This window comes from Anopheles gambiae, chromosome X (assembly GCF_943734735.2).
Source record: "Anopheles gambiae chromosome X, idAnoGambNW_F1_1, whole genome shotgun sequence".
Classification (NCBI taxonomy): domain Eukaryota; kingdom Metazoa; phylum Arthropoda; class Insecta; order Diptera; family Culicidae; genus Anopheles; species Anopheles gambiae.
The window spans coordinates 12,168,212-12,190,203 of NC_064600.1; the positions used below are offsets into that span (position 1 = coordinate 12,168,212).

Here is a 21,992-nt window from a genome sequence, read left to right on the forward strand (position 1 = left end):
GAAGGCGCCACACAAACTGGATCGCGCCACGTTTTCAAGTGCTTGAATGCGCACCGGAGACCACCCCGAGCCCTGAGGATGGGATTAAATATATCGAGCGATGCTAAGAACGCATTTTATTGCTGCCAGTATTCTAAGCGCAAGTGCGCCAGGAAGGTGATCGGGAGATTGACCGGTTGAAGCGAAGCCCACGTACCAGCTGGGCTTGGACAGATTTGGACAGAACTGCATCATGTCTGCCGCAAAATGCCATTCGGAACGTTTGCTTTGAACATTCCCATTGCCAACTACATGTATGGAGATTTTAAAGATGGGGCATTTGTGCGAGTGTTGTGCTTTTACGAATGTTTCGTAAGGATTCATTGATTGCAATTATCAGTAATTGATACTTTAAAGACTCTGATGTGAATCCCAAAGATTTATTTCATTATGATTCTTCAAAACTGCATGAATCTCCAAGGAATCATTTGAGTTCACGTTATTACGGCTTTGGAAGCAATTTCAATACATCGGGTATTGACAGATGCTCTCAGGATCTCAGTGCAGGTTTGCTTCCCGTGTTTAAACGCTTTACCCAAGGGCATACTCGGTTGCATCTCCAAAGAATAGATGTGCTGTGAGCTCTCTAAGCTCTAATCTTCAAAGAACCTACAGCTTAGCGAAATTCTCAACTTGCGGTAAATCTATCAACGCGTTGCTATGAAGTATACAATTTAATATTTAAAACTGTCATTCAAAATCTCCCCTCATAGAATCGAGATAGACATGCCGTGTGCAAAGTACATAGAATTTCAGCGTAGGGAGACATTCATGTATGGAGCATGACGGGACTTTGGAAATGGTCATCCCTAAAGAAACAATTCCTGCTGAGGATACTACACCATTGGGAGATTTCACCATATGTTTCACTAGATTAATCAATATCTAAACCGTCAACGTTTGCAACACCTATCGCACGTGTGTGATCTTTGGGCGATCTCAAGGCACAAAACCAGAAAAGCCAAGAATCGTGGTGAAGCATAACTGTGCAACGGAATATCTCAAAATCTGTTCCAACTCATTCTGGAGCGCTATGAAATTGTTTAGGTAGAGTCATGAATTTATAAAGATTCCATACATCTTCAGCGAACTGTGACGATTGATGCATCTTTGGAGATTTCTACATTTTTGTAGGTTCTTATATTATCATTGGAGCTTCGTGAATCTTAACATTGGAGATCCAGATTCAAAGATTCTGCTTTCTGTTAATGCGATACTATCTGTCGATGTATCTGAAGGTTTAAAGTAATACGTACTGAACAACGCCCTAACCATTAAAGATTCGTTCAGATTCATGAGTCTTGAGAATCAGAGTAAGCCTATATCGAATTGTATGCACTGCTAACTATATAAGGGAATATGTTATTATACCAAATAGCATTACGGTTTGATCTGCATAATACAGCGGGTTTTAGAGTAGTGTAGGCAGATTCGGAACACGAAAGATTTGAAGCTTCAGTGAAGATTCAATTACGAAGTGAAGATTCAATTACGGTTGAGATATCGTTGGCATTGTAATTCGATGGCAAATTTGATCGAATTAAGTATCCGGTTTGAGACTAGGATTTTATTGGGAAACGATTGCGATTCGTTTTCGATTTAATTGGGATTGCTTTGATTGTTTGAGTTTAGACTCGTTTGATTCGAACATCTGAATTTCGAATTCGAACATCCCAACAATATATGGAAGACTCAGGTTTCAGTCCATAGAAAGGATCGGGAATCCCACTGGACGGATTGGGACAGGTAAGGATCTCTTGTGAAGAATTGATTGGGATATGAGTGGGATTGGAATTCGATTGCGAATTCGAAAGGGATTGGAATTGAGATAAGGACTTTATTGGAATACGATTCCAATTCGTTTCCGAATTGATTGGAATTGAAATGAGATAAAATTGGGATTCGTTTGATCTTCTAGATCAGTGATGTCAAACTCGTTTTGGGTCGCGGGCCGAATTACGGTTCAAAATATCCTCGCGGGCCGCAGTTGGGCGGCGGTAGGATGGGAGTGCTTTCAATCGGCAAAAATCAATAAGGACTTATTTTTGGACCTAGAATCTTATTTACTTTTTTTTTCGTAGCATCCAATAAACAGTTCATGACATTCATGAATTTACTCATGCTTTACTTCAGTGGCGGTCGTGCCTACTCGTAAATTTAATTATTCATATTCAATTGCTTGAGATATCTGCTAACTTTCAGGCTATCTAGACAGTACTTTAAACCTCGTGTACACACGAAGTACAAATGTTGCATTTTGACAACGGCAATGACTGATAACGATAAATCAAAATTTATCACTACATCGCACAAATATTGGCTAGATATGTGGCCATTTTGTTGAGCAAAAGGGACTACCAGCATACAGTTGACCTCATACAGTTCTTACCCTTTTTGAGTGCTTGGTTTTTCATGGTTTTTAAATATAACGACCTGATTTTTGCAGAACCATATCTAAAAAGTATCCTCATCAATGAAGTGAAGAAAGTGGTGTTCCAATACTTGATTTCCGAACTTTCCGAACTGAATGTCGGAAAATGGGAGAAAATATTGATGGACTATCAAACAGACTTAAGAGTGCTCGCAGGAAACAACTACTAAAACACTTGCTACATGCCATCCTCGCGAATATCTTCCCGAACAAGTAATTAAGTGTAACTTACTTCACTCTTCGATAATCGAACTATTAATACTGAATGTTGAAACCTTCTTCCTCAGTGGATAGCCATTAATACACCCGTGTTTCTTTTTTTTATAATTTACAATCTATTTCTGCTTCATTCAAATAACAGTTATTCCCAAAGTACTTCGCAGGCCGGATTGAGAGCCTTCGCGGGCCGTATGTTTGACATGCCTGGTCTAGATTAAGGCTTCGTTGAACTTCCGAATCACGACAAGATTTGGAAGACTCGAAGATTCAGTCGCTAGAAAGATTCCAATCGGATCGGGAGTCCAACTTGACGGATTGGAACCGGATCGGATCTCTTGAAATGAAGATTCGATTGCGAATTCGATCGGGATTAGGTTTGAGATAAGGATTTGATTGGGATACGATTGCGTTTCCGATTTGATTGGGATTGAAATGGGACTAACTGGAATTCGAACATCCGGATCCTGACAGGCTTTGAAATTCAAAGACTCAAATCCGCTCAGCTCAGCATGGTTTTGTTGATTACGCTCGTAACCCTTAACAGCAAAAGCTGCAGAAAAAACAACATAAAGAGACAGCTTGTGCCATCAATCACCAATAAATGGAGCTAACCGTCTGGATTAATTCTTGCCATAATGCCTGGATGACATATGGGCTGCCCTCCGCTTTCTGCATATGTCCTTTGATGGTACACTTTTGTGCATCCCTAAAACTCATGGCGACGGCTGACGTGCCTTAAAAACCTCGCGAAAGAAGGTAATTTGATTGTGCAAAAAATGAAGTAAAATAAAGGCACACACCATCTGGGGAGGGGTCAGAGATCGTGCCGGCTCCGGTGCGCTACCGTAAACCCGGTTCCCTTCTCCCTCCTGCCCACCAACCCAAACCCCGCTTACCTCGCTCGAACGTGTAAAGGCGACGACTGTTGCTGGTTCGGAATATCTAACGTCTCGCAATATTAGATCCTCCTGCCGTAAGTGCGTGTGTCTGTGTGTTTTTTTTTTGTGCGCAAGGAAGCACCACACACACACACACACGCTGCACCTGTTGATTGATGTGGCAGGAGGCAAGCGTGCCACCGTGTTTTTTTTTTTTTGCTGCTGCTGCTGCTGCTGCTGCTTCGGTCGATTGAGTTATTGGAGTAGATTTTTTTTTCTCTTGCGTTTTCTTTTTCAGGTTGATCGAGTAGAGAACAAACGCCTTCGGATCCTCCTCCCTTGCGACAGTGCGGGGATTAGAGCGGCCGGCGGTTTGCGGGTTTGCGGGTGTCTGTTTTCACTCACTGTTTTTTTCTTCTTCTCTTCCCTTCCTTTTTTCTTCTGTCGAAAGCACACACACACACACACACGATCGGGCGCAGATGTTTCGAACCTCTGCTGCAGTGTGGAGAGGGGTTGTAAAGGCACCTCCTCCTCCTCCTCCTCCTCCTGCGGCTCGACGGAAAAGGCCACACAGTGTTAAAGGTAAGGCACAAGCACAAAACACACACGGTAAGGAGGTCTCTGCTGACGACGGCTGCTGCTGCTGCGGCTGCTGCTGTTTGATTGGGAGAGGTTGAATTGATGCAACAAGAAGCACACACCTGGTGGCGGGGACGCGGCACACCACCAACAGCACGCGCGCACACGGCGATGACGCACGCGACGCCAAAGAGACGCGGCACGCGTCAGCCGCTCAGCCTGTCGGCGATATGACACTGCCACCTGGTGCAAATGCACGCAAAACACACACTGAGAGAGAGAGAGAGAGAGATGCACACACACAAACACACACCTGCTGCTTCTTTTGCTAGCTTGAGGCTTCCCCCTCCCCAGGGCACACTTGTGATGCCGCCAAACAGGACACGCGGCACAGAGACACACAACAGTTCACTTTTAACCAAACAAAAAAAGAACCAAGGATTAGGGGTTTTCCTTTGATTTTCTTCTTCTTCTTCTTCTTTTTCTTCTTCTTCTTTTTCACGGATATTAGATGCCTGCACGGTCGCTACACTGATGCTGCTCTCGTACCGCGCACAATAAAACTGTCTCGGGCAGAGTCATTTTTCTCGCCTTCCAATTCGCACTAAGCGTCACCACCACGTGTGCGTGGGCAGGGAATTTCAGGGGACAGGATCCGGCGGGTTCACCCACCGACCACACAGAGAAAGAGAGAGAGAGACTGAGAGAAGAAAAAAACACACACAGGAAGAAAATACGCTCTTCCCCCTTCAGTCAGCCACAGCGCCAGCTGTGTTGCGTCTCGCGAGCGCGCGCCTGTGTGTTCGGTGCGCTCAATGATGGCCGCTCGCCGGTGCACCGGACGCGGTGATGGTGGTGGTGAACGGACCCGGGCGACGGCGGTTCGCAACCGGCAGCTGCTGCCGCTGCTGCTGCAACGCGCTGCAGCGACGACGACGACAACAACGGTGGCGCTGTTCCTGCTGCTGCTGCTGCTGCTGCTGCTCGTCGCAGTCTCCGTCGTGGCTGCTCGCGTCCGTCTGCTTGCGCGTCTGCTGCTGCTGCTGGTGTTGAATGTCGTGAAAGTTGTGATCGTACAATACGCTGCTCGTAAACCGTACCCGCTGGTGCTGTATTTTCATCTTGTTTCGGGGGCTCCGGTGCTCGGTCCTTTCGGGGTTGGCCCTCCTCCTCCCTTGCAGCGTGCGCGAGCGGCGTTCGTGCTTCACTTTGCGTTTTTCTTTCTTTCTGGGTTGTTGTTGTTGTTGTTGTTGTTTTGCTACCGCCGGCTGTCCCCCTTTTGCGGTTGTAGCAAACAAACGAAACAATGAGGGGCGGGGGGGGGGGGGAAGAGAGGGGAGGCGGGGTTTGACAAACCCTTGTTTCCTCCTCCACCACTACCGGCCACCCACCGTCGTGGGGTGCGGTGCTATCCTTCACGCACTGACGGAATCACTGCAACCGGCACACACACACACGCACAAACACACGTCGTAGGATGAAAAGAAAGAAGAAGAAGAAGAAGAAGCATAAATTATTATAAACTTTTTTTTTCTGTCGAAAAAACATCAAAAAATTGTGCCCATACGGGTGGGCAATCGCTCCTAACACCACCGCCACACACACATACGCGTAGATTTTTTTGTTACGATTGATTTTTTTTACTACTATAATTTTATTATTATTTTTTTTTTGGGGTTCGTCGCTTCCCAACCGCACACACACACACCAAGTCGTTTAGGGAAAAGCTGCAAGCACGGGGAACCGGTGCAGGATGAGATACTGGCAGGCGTCGTTCGTGGTCCCGGCTTACGGTGCATTATTCACCGACCGTGGGAACGCACAAAGCGTGGGGAGGAGGAGGGAGGGGGGGAGGGGTAGGAGGCGAGGGGGAGGTGCAGCAATGAAAAAAAAAGGCAAAGATGGACCCTAGGCGCCTTCGCCGGACAGAACGAAAGAAGCGAAACCCCACTCCTCCCACCCTCCTGTTTCCATTCTCCCCCAACCAAAACAAAAATGGCTCTCTGGCTCACTCCCCCCCTTTGTGGTGGAATTGGGGGTGTGTGTGTGTGTGTGGGTCACTTTGAAGATGACGATACACAAGATTTGTGTGTGTGTTACACTTTCAGTTCCGTTTGTTTCTTTTCCATGCCCCCTCTCACTCTCTCTTCCTCTCTCTTCCTCTCTCTTCCTCTCTCTTTCTCTCTCTCTCTCTCTCTCTGTATTAACCCACCGATTGTCACTACGCGTTCGGCTGTGCGGCGTTTGAACGCCGCCTTCACGCACCACAGATTCCACTGCACATCGCGACGACACAGAAACAGACAGACAAACTAATAGCACAACAACAACAACAAAAGCTACACTGCACAGCGGCTCAAAAAAAAAAAAAATTCTCGACGACCCGAGCGGAAGGGTTCGTCGCTTACGCTCGCGGCCAGCTCCACTGTTTACTGGCGTGTGTATTTTTGCGTGTGCTGCGCCAGCAAACAACTCGGTCGTTTTGCAGTGGTGAGCGGGGTCTGTCGACGGGCCTTGCCTGCACGGGCGAATTGAATTGTTGCAGGTTCGGTCGCTCCGGCACTACTAATGCTGCCAAAACTGTCAGCCCGAACGCTCACTCTCAGCCACTCTCGCGCGCTTAGCGTTCCCCCGTCCAGGGCCGGGCCGGACTGGTCCAGGACCGGTGTGGATTCCCCTTGCCTTCTTGTCGGTTTTTGTTGTTGTTGTTGTTGTTGTTGTTGTTGTTGTTGTTTGCTGTCTCCCTTTCCCAACTACCCACTTCGGTTTCGGGTTTCTCGCTTCCTCTCGCCTTTTCGCATCGCACACATACAGACAGCCAACAGACCTCTGGCTCTTCTGTTTTCTTCCGCTTTGCTGCTGCTGCTGCCAATTTCTCGCTCGCTGCCCCTTCCTTTCGCCTTACCGTTTGCCTCTCTCCCTCTCTCTCTCTCTCTCTCTCTCTCGCTGTCTGTGCCACTCTTCCCCGGCGAGGGGGTTGGGTTTTTTTTTTGGTGATGACGGCGATGATGAGACCGTCGTGTACGCCCCAACGACGATCCTACGCTTCTGGGGGGGGGAGGGTGAGGCGGGTTGACGGATCGGTAATCTCGAGCGCTCCTTCTTCCCCTTCCGCCCCAACAACAACAACAACAACAACAAAAAAGGCCCCAGTGTCCCATAAAATGCACTCCCGCCGCGCGCTTCTCGACGCTTTCCCACCACACAAAGTCGGAAGAATTGTCGCTCTCTCTCTCTCTTTCTCTCTCTTTCCATTGCTTGAGACCTTTTCCTTTTTGGAGCCCACACACAGCCACATACGCCTGGTGGAACAGTTCGTTTACTTCCACAGCAAGAAGCCGTGTTTTGCGCTATATTTTTCGTGCCTTGGCGAATCCGAGTCTCGCTCTCTCTCTCTCGCTCTCTCTCTCTCTCTCTCTCTCTCTCTTTTTCTCCCCTTCTCTTCCTTTTCCCAAACTACACTACATGCATGTCGCGGAGATCGTTGTTCCGGGAGTTTTCTTCGCCGTACGTGAGGCATTGCCCCTCTCGAATGGCTCGGGCTTCTTCCCACATACGTAATACACATCGCCACACACACACACACACACACACACACACACACACACACACATTGTGCCTTTCTTGAAACCCTCCGCTACGAACTGCAACCCACAATCCAGCCTTTTACCTCATTGTCGATGTGTGTGTGTTGGTGGTTCGATTCCTCCTTGAGCCAGGGGTTCTTGGGTTCCTTGCCAGTAACCTACCCCGAGAGCGAGAGAGATGCCCCTGTTTTGTTCCTTCCTCACCCACACACACACACACACACGACACTCTGCACTGGCCAAAAATGTCGGCTTTATGAGAGACCCGGTTGGCCGCTGTGCAGTGCTGCTGTCTTTAAATCAAACCATGCACACCACTCCACTCCACTGCTCGCTCACGAACTAGAACAACGGGCTGCCGGCTCAGCTACCTTAACCGTTGGCATGAACCTGCCGTGCTGCGCCCATCCTGTGCATCCGACCGCGATCCGCAACAGCATGGTCCCACACCCGCCCCGTTCTCTTCCGTTCCTTTTCCGCTGTGCCCTTCGCTTCCTTGTTCCGTTCGCCCTCACACACACACACACACACAGCACCGCAGGGAGCGTCGTGTTTCGGGACCGATACTTTACTGTACCTTTCTCTCTCCTTCTCTCTTTCTCTGTGTGTTCGCTCTTCTTCTCGTCGCTAGGTTTGCCCTCTACTCACGGCACGGTATTATCCCCCGGGCTGGTTTAAGACCTCCTCTGGTGGTCCATTCACGGTCGTTGGTCCGCCGCCGCCGCCGTCAGCGACGAAGAAGGGCGAAGAGCGTAATGGGATGCGCACAGTTGTGTGTGTGTGTGTGCATGCGTGTGTGGGGGAAAGAAAAGAGAAAGAAAGAAAAGGGGGAAAACAAACGGAAGGGAAGGAAGGGAAACAGAACGAATGAATATAACGCAAAATGCGAGAAGCAACCAAAAAAAAAAAAATAGAAAAAAGGGAAACAAAATAAGGAAATAAAAGCCGGCATCCGAGTAGCAAAAGCAGAACGAAAAACAAGAAGACTCGCTAGCAGCAGCAGCACGTTAAAGGTAGCGCGTTAAAAACATTACCGAAAAACCCCCAAAAAAGGCACACAAAACAAAACAACAACAATAACAACAACCAAAAAGGGCAAAAGAGATGAAAAAGGAAGGAAAAAGTAATATTAAAATGAAAACACACACACACACACACATACAGAAAAAAAACAGTAAGATCAAAGCGCGCGTACGAAAACGTGAGACCCGAAAAATCGGTCCGAAAAACAGAAGAAACAGAGGATGGCAACTAAAACATAAAAAAAGAGACCAGAAAATGAAACAAACCAATGTGGGAGGGGAAGCGGGGGGGGGGGAGATCGAAGCAGTAGAAAAGGGAAGAAGAGAGAGAGAGAGAGAGAGAGAGAGAGAGAGAGAGAGAGAGAGAGAGAGAGGGAGAGAGAATGGATATATTGAAATTAAAGAAAGAAACGCACCACAAAACCGAAAGAACTGACCGAAGAGAAAAAAAAGAGGAAATTAAACAAGACGACGAACCCCCTCGCCAACAGTACCATCACCACCATGCCACACACCGTGTGCGTTTGGTGAGGGGGGGAGGGGAGCGAGGGTGGTTTTTTGAAGGGTTTGAAGAAGGGGGGGAAGGAGGAGGGCGGGCGGGAATGGGAAGTAAGCGGCACGCATCAGACAACCAAACCCGACCGCGAGGAGCTGTGCCCGGGAGGGAAGGAGGCAAATCGGGGTGTGGGTGGGGTTAGGTTTTGGAGTGTGGATGAAGGACGGGAGGTTGGTAAGCCCGAAAAACAGAAACACTGCGCACACCAGTGTAGGTGCAGGAGCGAGACACGATCAACTGGGGCGTGTTGGGGGAGCACGAAGTCGCGAAGGGTGAAGTTGCGAGGGAGTATTGCGTTGAGTGGGAAGCAAGATCCCGCAACGCTCGCAACGTGTAATAAAACGATGAGAGAAAGAGAGAAAAGAGAGAGAGAGAGAGAGAGAGAGAGAGAGAGAGAGAGAGAAGTGACTCGGTGGAGGTTGCAGTTGCGAAGCTTTTTCAACAACAACAGCAGAGCAAAGGGGTTCCAAAGCTTAACGCCCTAAAGCAAATCAACACAAACCCTTCCCACTGTGCCTTCTCCAACAACCCCCTTTCTCAGCTCTTACCAGGGAGGGAGGGAGCTCGTAGAAACTTGGAGCAACAACAACAAAAAAATGGAAAAAGCTGGATCCTCCATAACTTCTCACCAGCTTTCCTCTTCCTTTCCCATCCGCCATATCGCTTGTTCTTGCAGCATATAAAAAAAAACGGAGGAAGGGTATTGGGATGATCTCTTGGGAACAGGGAGAGTGTGTGTGTGTGTGTGTCTGTGAATGCGCGAGAAAACTAAAAATAAAACAGAAAACAGGCAAGTGAATAAACTCTCCTCCGAAAGTGGTGGGAAGGAGTGTGGGGCGTGTTGCGTTCGTGGCGCGAGGAGATACTATCTGGCGAATTTTGCTGCCGCTGGTGCTGTTACGGCTACACCCCTCACCCCCACCCCCTCCCCCCTCCTCCCCTCCTACTCCCCCGACACCCGCCCTCCCACAAACTCCAAACAATAAAGCATTATGTGAAAATGCTGGTGCGCGCAACCTGGACGAAAGCAAACTACTTCGACAAAGGCGCGGCATCGTTTCGGAATTGTTGCACGGCCTTACACACACCGAGGCGAGGAGCCGTGTAGAGCCGACGCGAAGAAGGTAGAAGATGAATCGGGAAAAATGAAAAGCAAACTCCCCCACGCCTCAAAGCAAGGGGAATGCCACCACCGCCAAATCGATCACAATCAACCTAATTACGCTAACTAGCGGGGCCTGCCCCGATAAGTTTAAAAGCAGCCTTTTGCCGCCCGCGCCCTCCTCCCAGGCCTGTTTCTAGGGGGAGGGGGAAGGGGGGTGAAAAAAGATGATTCGAGTTGAAGGTGGGATGAAATTTTTGGCGTTCAGCTTCCTGACCGTGGCAACTGTGGCTCAAAAACCCCGGGTGCGCAAGGTGGGAAGCAGCACGCTACAGCTAAGGAAGGTAAAAGGGGAGCAGCAGTGGAAAAAAACGAAACATCCGCTGCTGCCGCTGGGAAACACACAATGCAATTAACAATATTTTCTATATTCGGAGCTCGAGCTTTGGACCACACAGGCACACCGGAACACGCTGAGATGCTGCTGCACTGAGAAAAAAGGAAAGAGACTAAGAGAAAGAAAGAGAGAGAGAGCGAGAGAGAGAGAGAGAGAGCGCGAGAGAGAGAGAAAGAGAGAGAGAGAATCTGGAATGGTAACCCTGGGTACTGTGGCATTATGAAGAAAAGAGACGTCAGTTATGACAGCAGGTGACGAACCTCTGACAGGTGTCAAAATTTGCGTAAAGTTTCAGAGCAATGTCCCAAAAACCCCTGCACACTAGTGGTGTACTCAAGACTCGGCTACTGCTGGTGTCGGAATCGGGATCACTAGTTCCACCCGGTGTCGGAGTCACTCGGAGTCGTCCGGAGTAGGCGAAGTTGAAGTGTTTCGCTTTGCTCGTGCACTTCTTCAACGGTCTTTTCTTTCTCGGAATAGTGGTTTGAGTCGATCCGGGTCAGTGGAAGTCGGAGTTGGTGTTGCAGATAAAATGCCTGACCAGAATAAACATTGCACCTGCCGTCTTGGAATGATTCCGGATGACTCTGGGCGGCTTAAGATGACTCCAGATAACTCCGGATGACTCCAGATAATTCCAACTCCTACAGACTCCGGGCAACTTCGACTCCGATCGGCTTCTGAAGACTCTGCACGACTTCAGACGATTCCAGAAGGCTCCAGATGACTTCGGACGACTCTGAATAACTCCGAATGATTCCGGCAAACTCCGGACTACTCCGGATAGCTCCGACTTCCGGACGACTTGGGATGACTACGGATAACTCCAACTCCGACAGACTCAAGATAACTCCGAATCCGACAGACTCCGGGCAACTCCGACTCTGATCAGCTCTTGAAGACTCTGCACGACTTCAGACGATTCCGGAAGGCTCCAGATGACTTCGGACGACTCTGAAAACTCCGAATGATTCCGGCAAACTCCGGACCACTCCGGATAGCTCCGGCTTCCGGACGACCCCGGGCGGCTTCAGACGACTCCAAATGACTCCGGACGACTTGGGATGACTACGGATAACTCCCACTCCGACAGGCTCAAGATAACTCCGAATCCGACAGACTCCGGGCAACTCCGACTCCGATCAGCTCCTGAAGATTCTGCACGACTCCAGAAGATTCCGGACGGCTTCAGACGACTCCAGGTGACTCGAGACGACATCGGATGACTCCAGACGATCCCAAACAGCTGACCTGATCTCCCGAGTCGATTCCGTGTTTTTGTCAACTTTACCCCAGCACACATGGCACAGGAGCAATTGTTGGGTATATTGTATACCCTGTTACAGATGTCGAAAAGTGGCAGCATTTTGACAGCTGTCACACGCATTATTTACGTAACGCTTTTCTCGTGACAGATGTCATCAACCAAGTACCTTTAGACAACGTAAAACACACATGTACACAATGTACAATTCGTGATACGGAATGTATAGGAGGTCACAATCCTACCAACCGCATAATAATAATAAGAAGAAAAATGTCTATTGTTATGACAGGTGTTAAAGCGCGGGGTTTCGCACGAATCTTGAGAACAGATCGGTACTGAAAACGATAGAAATGTCATACGGGAGAGTACAACCTGTCTCCTTGCAGCAGCAGAAGAAGAAAAACGTGTTGTTTGAAGTCAACAAGTGTGTAATTTGAAAGGCCTGGCATTACTTATGAACCTGTACCGAGTTCTAAGGTCATTTGCCAAACATTGAAGTCAATTCTCAGAATGTGACTTTTCACCCTCTTTCACCCACATCGATCGTACCAAAAAAAAAGCCCCCCTCCGCAAGCAGAGAAGGGCAAGTAACCAAGAGACAAGGAGAGGGAAAGAAAAATGAACAAGAGAAGCAAAAAACCCCGAGCCTAAGAGCATTATGGCAACAAGCAGAGCAAGGGACCCGTCCCGTCAGCACAGCGGCTGTACGTGATGCGAGGAGAAAGTAAAGCACAAAGAAAAAACAACCGAAGAAAGACCCAAAACATGTACAAAACCAGCGTGTGTGTGTGTGTGTGTTTCCCTTTTTGGTGAGAAAAATTAGGAGAAAAATCTTCCCAAAAATAGACAGAGAGGCGATTATAACAAAAAAAAAAACAAAACAAAAAAAAGCAAAAATGGGTGAAAAATAGGCAGTCGAGTAATGAGGCGGTAAAACAAACGCAAGCAGAACCGCACCACGAGTTGCTCCGGTTGAGAGGAGTGTGGTGGGCAAGCTCCGCTTCAGCTTCAGCATCCCCGCATCCTTAAAGTCGCTGCCGCCAGCGCCGCAATGTGCGCTGTTAACACACAAATTAACCGAAAATAAAATTTGAAGCAAAACCCACGAATACACACACACACACACACAATTGTCTTCCGTCCCGTGGCCGGTTCCCATTTCCGATTCCTTCCGCCCGTTTCTACCTCGGGAAGTCCGCACCGACCGGCAGGTTCAACGCAGCAGGGGGGGGGGGGGAGAAAAAGGTTTCCCTTTCATCCACCCGCATCATCGCAACCTAACCGAGAGGGGATAAATGCATCACTGGTCGGTGGTTGGCGGTTGGTGGTGATGTGTGGACTGCTGCAGCGCCTTTTGGGTTAAGGCCCGCCGCAAATTACACACCATCATCCAATTGCCTTTTTCCCTCTGTGGGTCTTGTGTTGTGTGTGTGTGTGTGTTGTGCCGCCGCTGTGTTATGCTTTTGCCGCTGCTTCTCACGACGGCATATCAACAGGTCATCCCGCAGTGCGCCCAAGCCTCCCACTTCCACACACACACACACATACACGAACCAGTAAGAAAGAGAGAGAGAGAAAGAGACACGAGCGAAGAGGATGGGTGGGGGATGGAAAATGGAAAGGGGGAACATGGGGGGGGGGGGGAGGGAGGGCATAAAATCGCTTGCGTCTTTTGGCTATCGTCCGACGTTCGTTAGCCACCCTTCTTGCGCCCTGGTTAGTGTGTTCGTGTGAGGCTTTAGACAGTAAACCTCCCCCCCTCCCCCTTGCCACCCAAAAAAAAAGGCATCTTTTAAACCATTGCCCTGCGCGGCTTCGCTTTACGACCCGCCGCGCAGTCGCCACCGTATATAACGACCGCGATTGCCCAAAACAACAACAACAACAACAAAAAAGTGGTGAGGAAAAAACAACGAAAGAGAAAAACCGCCCGTCGTTCCCATAGGCCCCGCGTGTGGGCCTCCCCGAGGTCGTGGAGGTGCGCGGTGAGTTTTTGGTTTCCCACGGTTGCGCCACCGCCGGGCGAGTTTTGCCACCAGTACCACCATACACACACCGCACAAAGCGCTACAGAGACTCCAACGCCAACAACAGCACACATATACACGCGCGCGCCACTGGGTCGTCAGCGACTCCCCTGGTCAGCCTCCAGGCGCAAAAAAATGCTTTTTGGCCCCTGTGTGTGTGTGTGTTGGAAGGCTAACCATCTTTGCCTAATGCACAGGAGTCCATCATTGCACTAGTCGGATGCTCCTCCATGGCCATGGTAGCTGCTTGCCTTTTTTTCTCTCTGTCTTTCTAACCTTCTCTCTCTCTCTCTCTGTATCTCTATCTCTATTTATCTTTAGGTCGATTACTGGGTGTTTAACTAGTAACTGGAGTGGTTCAGAACGCTTTGCTAGCTTCGTTGCTATCGGCAAGAACGCTTTACACCGTCCCCAAAATAAACCACACACACACACACACACACACTCGCCCCTAGAGCAAGGAAAGTTTTGTTTGTTTCGCACACAACGGACGGCTGCTGGACGAGGCTGAACCTTGCTGACTATAATACGCTCGATTGGTAGGCGATCGCATGGTGCAGTGGTTTTGCACACGGTCCATCTAACCGACAGGTCGTGGGATCAAATCTCTCTCTCATCTTGGGGAGGCGATCTCCAGCAATCCCTTGAAAGCCTTTTTCGGCTCAACCCGTTAAGACTTTATTAATTAATTAATATAAAAAAATGTGAATGAGAAAACGAGAGACCCCTTCTTCAATTTAAAGGGTTCAACATTATTTAACACGACAATGAGGCAAGCTTTATTTGGCTAAAAATGCCTAAAGAAAAAAAAATAATAGCAATTTGCTTCTCTCTCTCCAAAACATATGAGTCTGTGTATACTCTCCTCCTCTACACCCCTTTTCTTATTTTTTTAAAGGGAGTTTAAAGTGCATTTTCAGCACCGCGCAAGACACACGCAGCGCACGCGATCATTGCGTGCGTGGCACAGAGATGCGCACGTCGCCCTCTCTCCACCCAAGAACTCTGCTGCAGCAGGTTCGCATCAAATCGCGCACAGTAAAAAAAAGAACGCACGCTACAGAAACAAAAACAAATCCGCCCCAACCCTTTTCAACCTGTCGTGTGTTTGTCTGTGTGTGTGTGTGTGTGATTTTGCTCGTTTTTCTACCACCCCACATTCGCTTACAGTGGCTCTTTCGCACCTTTTTTCGCTCCGAATGGGCCATAGACTTAGGCAAGCCCTACGGTGCATGTTGCACTCACTTAAAGACCACAAAAAACGATGACGCTGTCACTGTGAGGCGCGATTAGGTTAAAAAGCTTGAGAAAAAAAACACTAATAAGGAACTGCGGTGCAACATGGTCACCTGCATTATTGGCAAATTAGCACGTTTAAACTTTTAATGATTGGAACACATTGACTACAAATGTTTGATGCACCTAAGAATTATAGTTGTCCAGAGTCGTGTTCGGAGTCGCTCGGAGTCGTTCGGAGTCGGAGTCGTCCGGAGTCAGAGTCATTCACAATCGTCCAGGGTCGACCGGATGACTCAGGGCGACTCCGGACGACTCAGGGCGACTCCGGATGACTCAGGACAACACCGGACGACTTCGGACAACTCAGCACGTCTCCGGGAGACTCCGGACAACTCCGGACGAATCAGAAAGAACCCCGGGCGACTTCGAACGACTCCGGGCGACCTTGGACGATTCCTACTCCAGGCAACTCCGAACCCCTCTCGGCGATTCCAGGCGGCTCCAGACGATTCCGAACAACTCCGAATAATGCTGGGCGGACCTACCTTCCGGATTTGGTTCCGAAATTATCGAAGTTAGATCGGAGGCGACTCCAGATTTTTGTCAATTTTACTAGTCCACTAGTATCACTAGTCCAGAGTCGACCAGAGTCCTCCGGAGTCTTCCCGAGTCATCCCGAGTCGCCCGAAGTCGTTTGGAATTGTAGTCCGGTTTCGTCCGGAGTCGAAGTCGTTCAGAGTCGGCAGGAGTCGACTGGAGTTTGAGCCATTCGGAGTCGTCCAGAGTCGATCGGAATGGACCGGGATTGGAGTTGGTTGGAGTCAACCACTTCATCCCACACAATACATTTTTACGACTTAAGATGTTGACGTTTAAATTCCATTTTCTACATTTATAGTTGTTCCAAATAAGTCTACTTCTAATTGTATTTTTCGTTCAAGATGTTGAAGCATCGATTGCCGTCAAAAAAAAATCAACGTAGAGTGAAGAATCCGCTGGGATACAGATGCCAAATCCCTAAAAGTGTCATTTTGCCCCGCCTTCCCGTTTATTGCAAGGCATTGCACTTAGGGGCATGTTTCGTCTTGAGCTTGACAATTGCTAGAAACTATCTCCAGGAACAAACGAACGACCTGCAAATGCAAGCAGAATTGATGGCAAAGGATAATTGTATGGGTGTGTAAGGATGTGTGGTACGATGATAGCAGCGCGGACACCCACCGAGCATCATCGCCTCACACTATTTGCTGCCTCACAGCATCCCTGTTCCCCTGATCGTGCATACAAATCCTTTGGACACACCATTCGCCTGGACAGTTGCATCGTGCACGCGTGTTTTTTTGTTTTGTTTCCCTTCATTTCTTCATTGCACACGTTTCCCAGTAGCTGGTGGAAGAAAGAGAAGAAGCGGTGGGAGAAAAACATACCCAAAAACCTTCACGTGCGTTGCAAGACCCGAACAATGTGCCTGTCTGGTCTGGTCCATCTTTCGGCTTCACGCACGTGCGTTAATTTCGTTTCCCCGCGGGAGGGGCCCGCATGCAAAAAAAAACAGTGTCGGCCGAGCTCCCCCCTCCAAGCAAGGGTGCAGACAAAAATTCCCTCACCCTTTGCTACCCCTAACCATAACCAGCACGGGACACGAGGAACCGCAAGAGGGGACGACGGAACGGAACGGAATGCGTTGTTGTGCATTGCAAAAACAAAAAAAAAAACAGGGGAAAAGAAAGAAAGACAGAAAGAAATGAAAACGGAATCTTTCACTCGAACAGTGTCTGTCGCTTCCCACCTCCCCCCCCCCTTCCCCTTCAAACGACCACATTTCGCCTAAACCATGTGCGCGCGCGTGCGCACGCGCATATTACAAACAATCTCGTCGCTTTGTGCGGGTGTAGAGGATCGTTTTTTTCCAGCTGGAGGTGGAGTGAAGGGGTCGGAGTAGCTCGTAATTCAATTTCCCTTTTCCCACTCTACCTCCCTCCGCTACCCAATGAAGGGTGCACTTTCCTGTGCGCAAAACAACATTTCCTTTTTTCCTCCATTCCGCGCGCACTTGCGGGCGGCTTTCAGCAAACATGATCCCCTCCCCGTTCTCCCATCCTCAACAAAGTGGGTGGACGGTGAACATCGGTGTCTGCGTGCTGTGTTAAGTGTGTGTGTGTGTGTATGTGTCTTCCTTCAATAAAATGTGGAGAAAGAAAGAAAAAAGCAAGCAATCGATGAGAAGACACGTGCGCGCATTTTTAATTATTTTTTGGCATGTCGGGAAGCACACCGAAAAGGACATACCGTTCCCCAACTTCCCACTTTGGCGGCGCTTCGTGTCGTCGCTAGTCAAAGGCACGCGAGACGCACGCGCTGCACCAACAAATTTCCGGTGCATGGTGCTGGTAGAAACCAAAAATAAAAGAAAGGAGAATAGAAGAGAAAAAAAAACAATCCCTCGAATCCAGTGGGAATGGTCTGACAGATTCGAGGAGCGGGGGAAAAAAAGGGGGAACAGGTCTGGCTTGTGGGTGGCCGTTCTAGTGGGGTGGTCTCTTGCCGATCCGCTATACCGCATCACATTCCCAAGCTCGTGTGTGTCTGTGTGGTAAAGTGGCGATGGACGAACGCAGCGGGTAACACAGAGGTTCGTTTCTTTTCATTGCAAGCAACCGACAGGCCAGTTCCGACTTAGAGATGTAAGGTCAGATCCGGATTCGTTCCAATGATCCGGATGTGTAGTTTTTGGAATGAACCGGATCAACGGTTCTCTGAGCGAAACAGAGGCGCATGATCGAATGCTCCAAATGAGCAAGTGAGCAGATTTTCGGTTCACCATTCATCTCTCCCCAGATAGAAGAACAGACATACGTTTTCGATCACCAACGAAAACAATGAACATATCCGTGGTAGCTTGATGCTCATTGCTGATACTCAATGAAAGTACGTCATGACATGCCGAACGCGACATGCGAATGCTTGAGTCCAACGCGATACACTGACCGACAAAAGCTGAGCTTAATGCCGGTGCAAGCATAATCATGACTTTTTTCGAGCTATGAACAGTGCTGCTAAATGCCACTGTTTCAGCCACAAATACTCACCACTGAAACGAAGCTCAATTAATCTCACGTACACAACTGAGAAGATCAGAGGTGAGACTCAAACAGTTGGTGGATCAATCACATGCTTGGTGACATTTCGCACCCAACTCTCACTTGATCACGACATTTTCTATCGGTGATAATCACACCATTCTTGGGACATACTTGGCGTCGCAACCAAGTGACTGACCAAGAGCTGGTTGCACACAATGTCACCAACAAGCATGTGATGGTCGCAACAACTGTTTGAGTCTCACCACTGATCATCACGCGTAGAGCTTGTGACGCTGACATGATTTTGTTTCAGCTGAAATTTGTCATGACTAATTCAGTGACATTTTGCCAAACTGATCACAGTAAAAAAAAGTCATGACATAGTGGCTGACCAAGCGTTGATCGCAAAAATGTCACGAAGCATGCATTGGTCACACCAATCGAGTTTGCAATCTGATTATCACAATTGAGTACGTGACGCTGACATGGATTTTGTTTCACTTTGATTTTTTATATGACATTGACGTTTTGCAATACTGGTCGCAAAGTCTCTATTAGTAACCAGATGTGATCCCCCCCCCCCCCCCCCCCCCCAACCCACCACTGTAAAGCCTTCGGCGACGATCGGAAGCAGTTCCGGAATAGCGGAGCATTCGGATTCGGTTCCTCTGTTGCGCTTTTTGCTGCGCATCGGCCCATCACTAGTGGGAAGCGGAACGAACAGTTGATCGTGTATGTGTGTGAATGAGGGGGACGGTCGGTGGCGGCGGTGGCGAAGGTGATGGAGACTGTATTCCCTTACGAAAAGCTCGACTGCAACGTGGTGTGTGTGCGTGTATGCGCGTGTTTGAAAGACGTTCCAGCGCAGGAAAGTTCAGGTGGCGTTTTGTTTCAGCATTTGTGGCTTGCGCGCACACACACACACACACACGCACTCATACACAGAGACAAGGGTTTGTGGTGCGCTTCTTGAGCTGCTTGGTTTTCTTTTCATTTTCTTTTTTTTTGTTTCGCTCAAGCGCGATCATCATCGACAGTTGGCTAGCGAAAGGAAAACAATAGCCCTCAGAGCTCAGTTTGTGACACATGCATACACGCACACACACACATAGGCACGGTGCAAGGCGAGTGCATGCACACTTACATCACACACATACAGCCATGTTACAAAGTCACGAACACGCACACACGCATGGATTAAAACAGATGCGATGGGAACGCTGATCGAACGATTTAGCATGCACTTTTCCTTTACTTACACACTTTAATGAGAGCGAGTGAGAGAGAGAGAGAGAGAAAGAGGTAAACGTAGAAAAAGACGAAAGTAGCCTACACACACTCATACACAGAGAAGAAAAAAAACAAAAAGAAACAGGCTTCGCTGGCACCTTGAGCGGGTGTGTGCGAGCCCTCTTCTAGCCTTCTTGCGCGAGGCAGAATAAAAAATGGTGTTCGTTTCTTTTTCCTTTTCCGTTTTTTTTTTCTCCCCGTTTTACCTTCGCCTCCGACTGGCCGAACCGGACCACACGTACACACATAAAGCACTCTTAGCGCATTTCACTAAAGTCAACAACAACAACAGCAGCACAACGAACTAACAGCAACAACATAAATGATACTACACCAGCAAGCACTTACATCTTCTTTCACGCAGACTCCTCACACGGCTGCTTCATGCTTCTGCAACGTAGTGAATTCACGGCCGCACTATGGGCGGAACAGAGAGGTGCTGCACACGCGCTGCATTGAGGCTGAGGCTGCTGCTTCTTCTCAATTTTGCAACCACACAAACGCACACACAGAGACAACTACACACATATACGCAGGGATGTCCGTGTCCTACCGGAGCGCTACTGCAGCGAGATGCTCGACACGCTTTTCATTTTCGGACTGTTCCTTTCTCGCTTGTTCCGTACGCGGTACCGTACGTCATGCGTTGTGGAATGGCCCATCCGTTACTGGCAGGTTGGTACATCTGTCGCGCACGGTGAAGTGATGGACGGTCGGGCTTTTGGCACAACGAAAAAGACAGACGCTAGACAGTGCTTGCTGTGATTTTACGCTTCCAGTTGAAGCCGGTTGTTTTACATTTTATTAATCACAGTGGAGCGCCGTTTGTGCGGGTACCTTTTATCTAGCTGTCCGTTTATCCGTGCTGTTGAGAAATGACAGTTCAATACATAGATGACATTGGCTGCTGAGGAGGATATTTGAAATAACGGTTGCCATAGCATTTTGTCATAACAAAATACGCTATAATTCATGTCACATTTCAAATATTCTCATAGGAATGACACAAAGTTCAAAAAACCTGGCTAGGATTTGTTAAAACATAATATAAGATAAAAAAATAGGAATTTGTGATAAAATGTCTAAATTGACTCATTATGCGTTTTATTCAAATATCCGGGCGATGCCGAGTCCCATTGTACCGCAAAATTATCGGTTTGTGTATTTCCAGCTTAATAGGGCCTTTAAATGCGAATTTGAAAATACGCAGTTTTATAAGCTTGACAGTTTTTTGAACAAATTGTGCTGATTTGCAACGTAATGCAAAATATTTCCTTTTGTTTGAATTATATATATTTTATACAATTTTATTCAAACATAATTATTTCAAATAATCCTGTTACCTATCAAAAATCTATCACTTCAAGCAAAATTACACAAAAATTAGTAATATTTGAACCAGAAACTATTAACTTCTACTCAGGGTCGTGCCTGTACAAGTGGAAGTGATTTTATCGGATGTGCTGTCAATTTTTTATGGGATTGGCAGATAACGTCGGACGTCAATTTTATCATAAACGATTAACTCTAAAAATCATCCAAATAGTTGCAATATGAAGCGATTGGCCAGATAAATACAGTAGAACGTCGATTATCCGGGCAGCTCGGGACCGGAAGGTTGCCGGTTAATCGATTTGCACGGATAATGGTCCAAGAAATGTCATTTTCAAACAAAAATTATTTTATTACTAGTTTTTTATTAGTTTTATGATTAATCCAACTTGAATAAATCGATTAATCGTTAGTAAAATATTTTTTAATCAATAACTATAGGTTTAACAACTGTTCATGAACAAAAATGAATTTCGAAAATACCCTGAGACACCTCAGAGCTGCACAAAAATCTGGTTGCCCACTTGACTATCGCTGCAAATGTTCCCTGTACGTTTGAACAGCTGTCACATTTATGCGCACGGTTAAGCCGCTCGCCGGTTAATCCGCCCCCGGATAATCGACGTTCTACTGTACCAATCGAGAAATTAGAGTATTTTCCTCCGTCTAGTAGGGCCTTTATGGACGTTCTACTGCAACTTTTAATCCACGCAGCTCTGAAGCAAACCGTACTTGATTCAATTAAGGCGCTATAACATTGAGAAACACATTTGCCAGATTTACGATTGAGATTTACATTCCTCATTCAGAATTTCCACTCGGTTTTACATTTCGAGCGGATCGTTCGGTCAAATCAAGTCAATGACAGATAACCGTTCAAAGAGACATAGAGCGACAACGTCTCGCGCGACAAAAAATAGCTCAACTTTTCACTCCGCGTA

General features: G+C 47.9%; 1 protein-coding gene across 6 annotated transcripts in view; it reads right to left on the minus strand.

Moving 5' to 3' along the window:
• The window catches only part of LOC11175853 (uncharacterized), a 29,022-nt gene extending 8,482 nt beyond the window's left edge, over positions 1-20,540 (minus strand). The window contains exons 1-3 of one of the 6 annotated variants that reach the window (XM_061663291.1): positions 20,068-20,389; positions 5,250-5,583; positions 3,586-5,189 (exon numbers count right to left, since the gene is read on the minus strand). The gene's annotated coding sequence lies outside the window, so the exon portion shown is untranslated. Of the gene's footprint in view, positions 1-3,585; positions 5,584-6,361; positions 7,034-8,384; positions 8,423-19,925 lie in introns of those variants that run through there. The other 5 variants (XM_061663288.1, XM_061663293.1, XM_061663290.1 and 2 more) reach the window with 5 other exon arrangements.
• Positions 20,541-21,992: the final 1,452 nt, after the last annotated feature.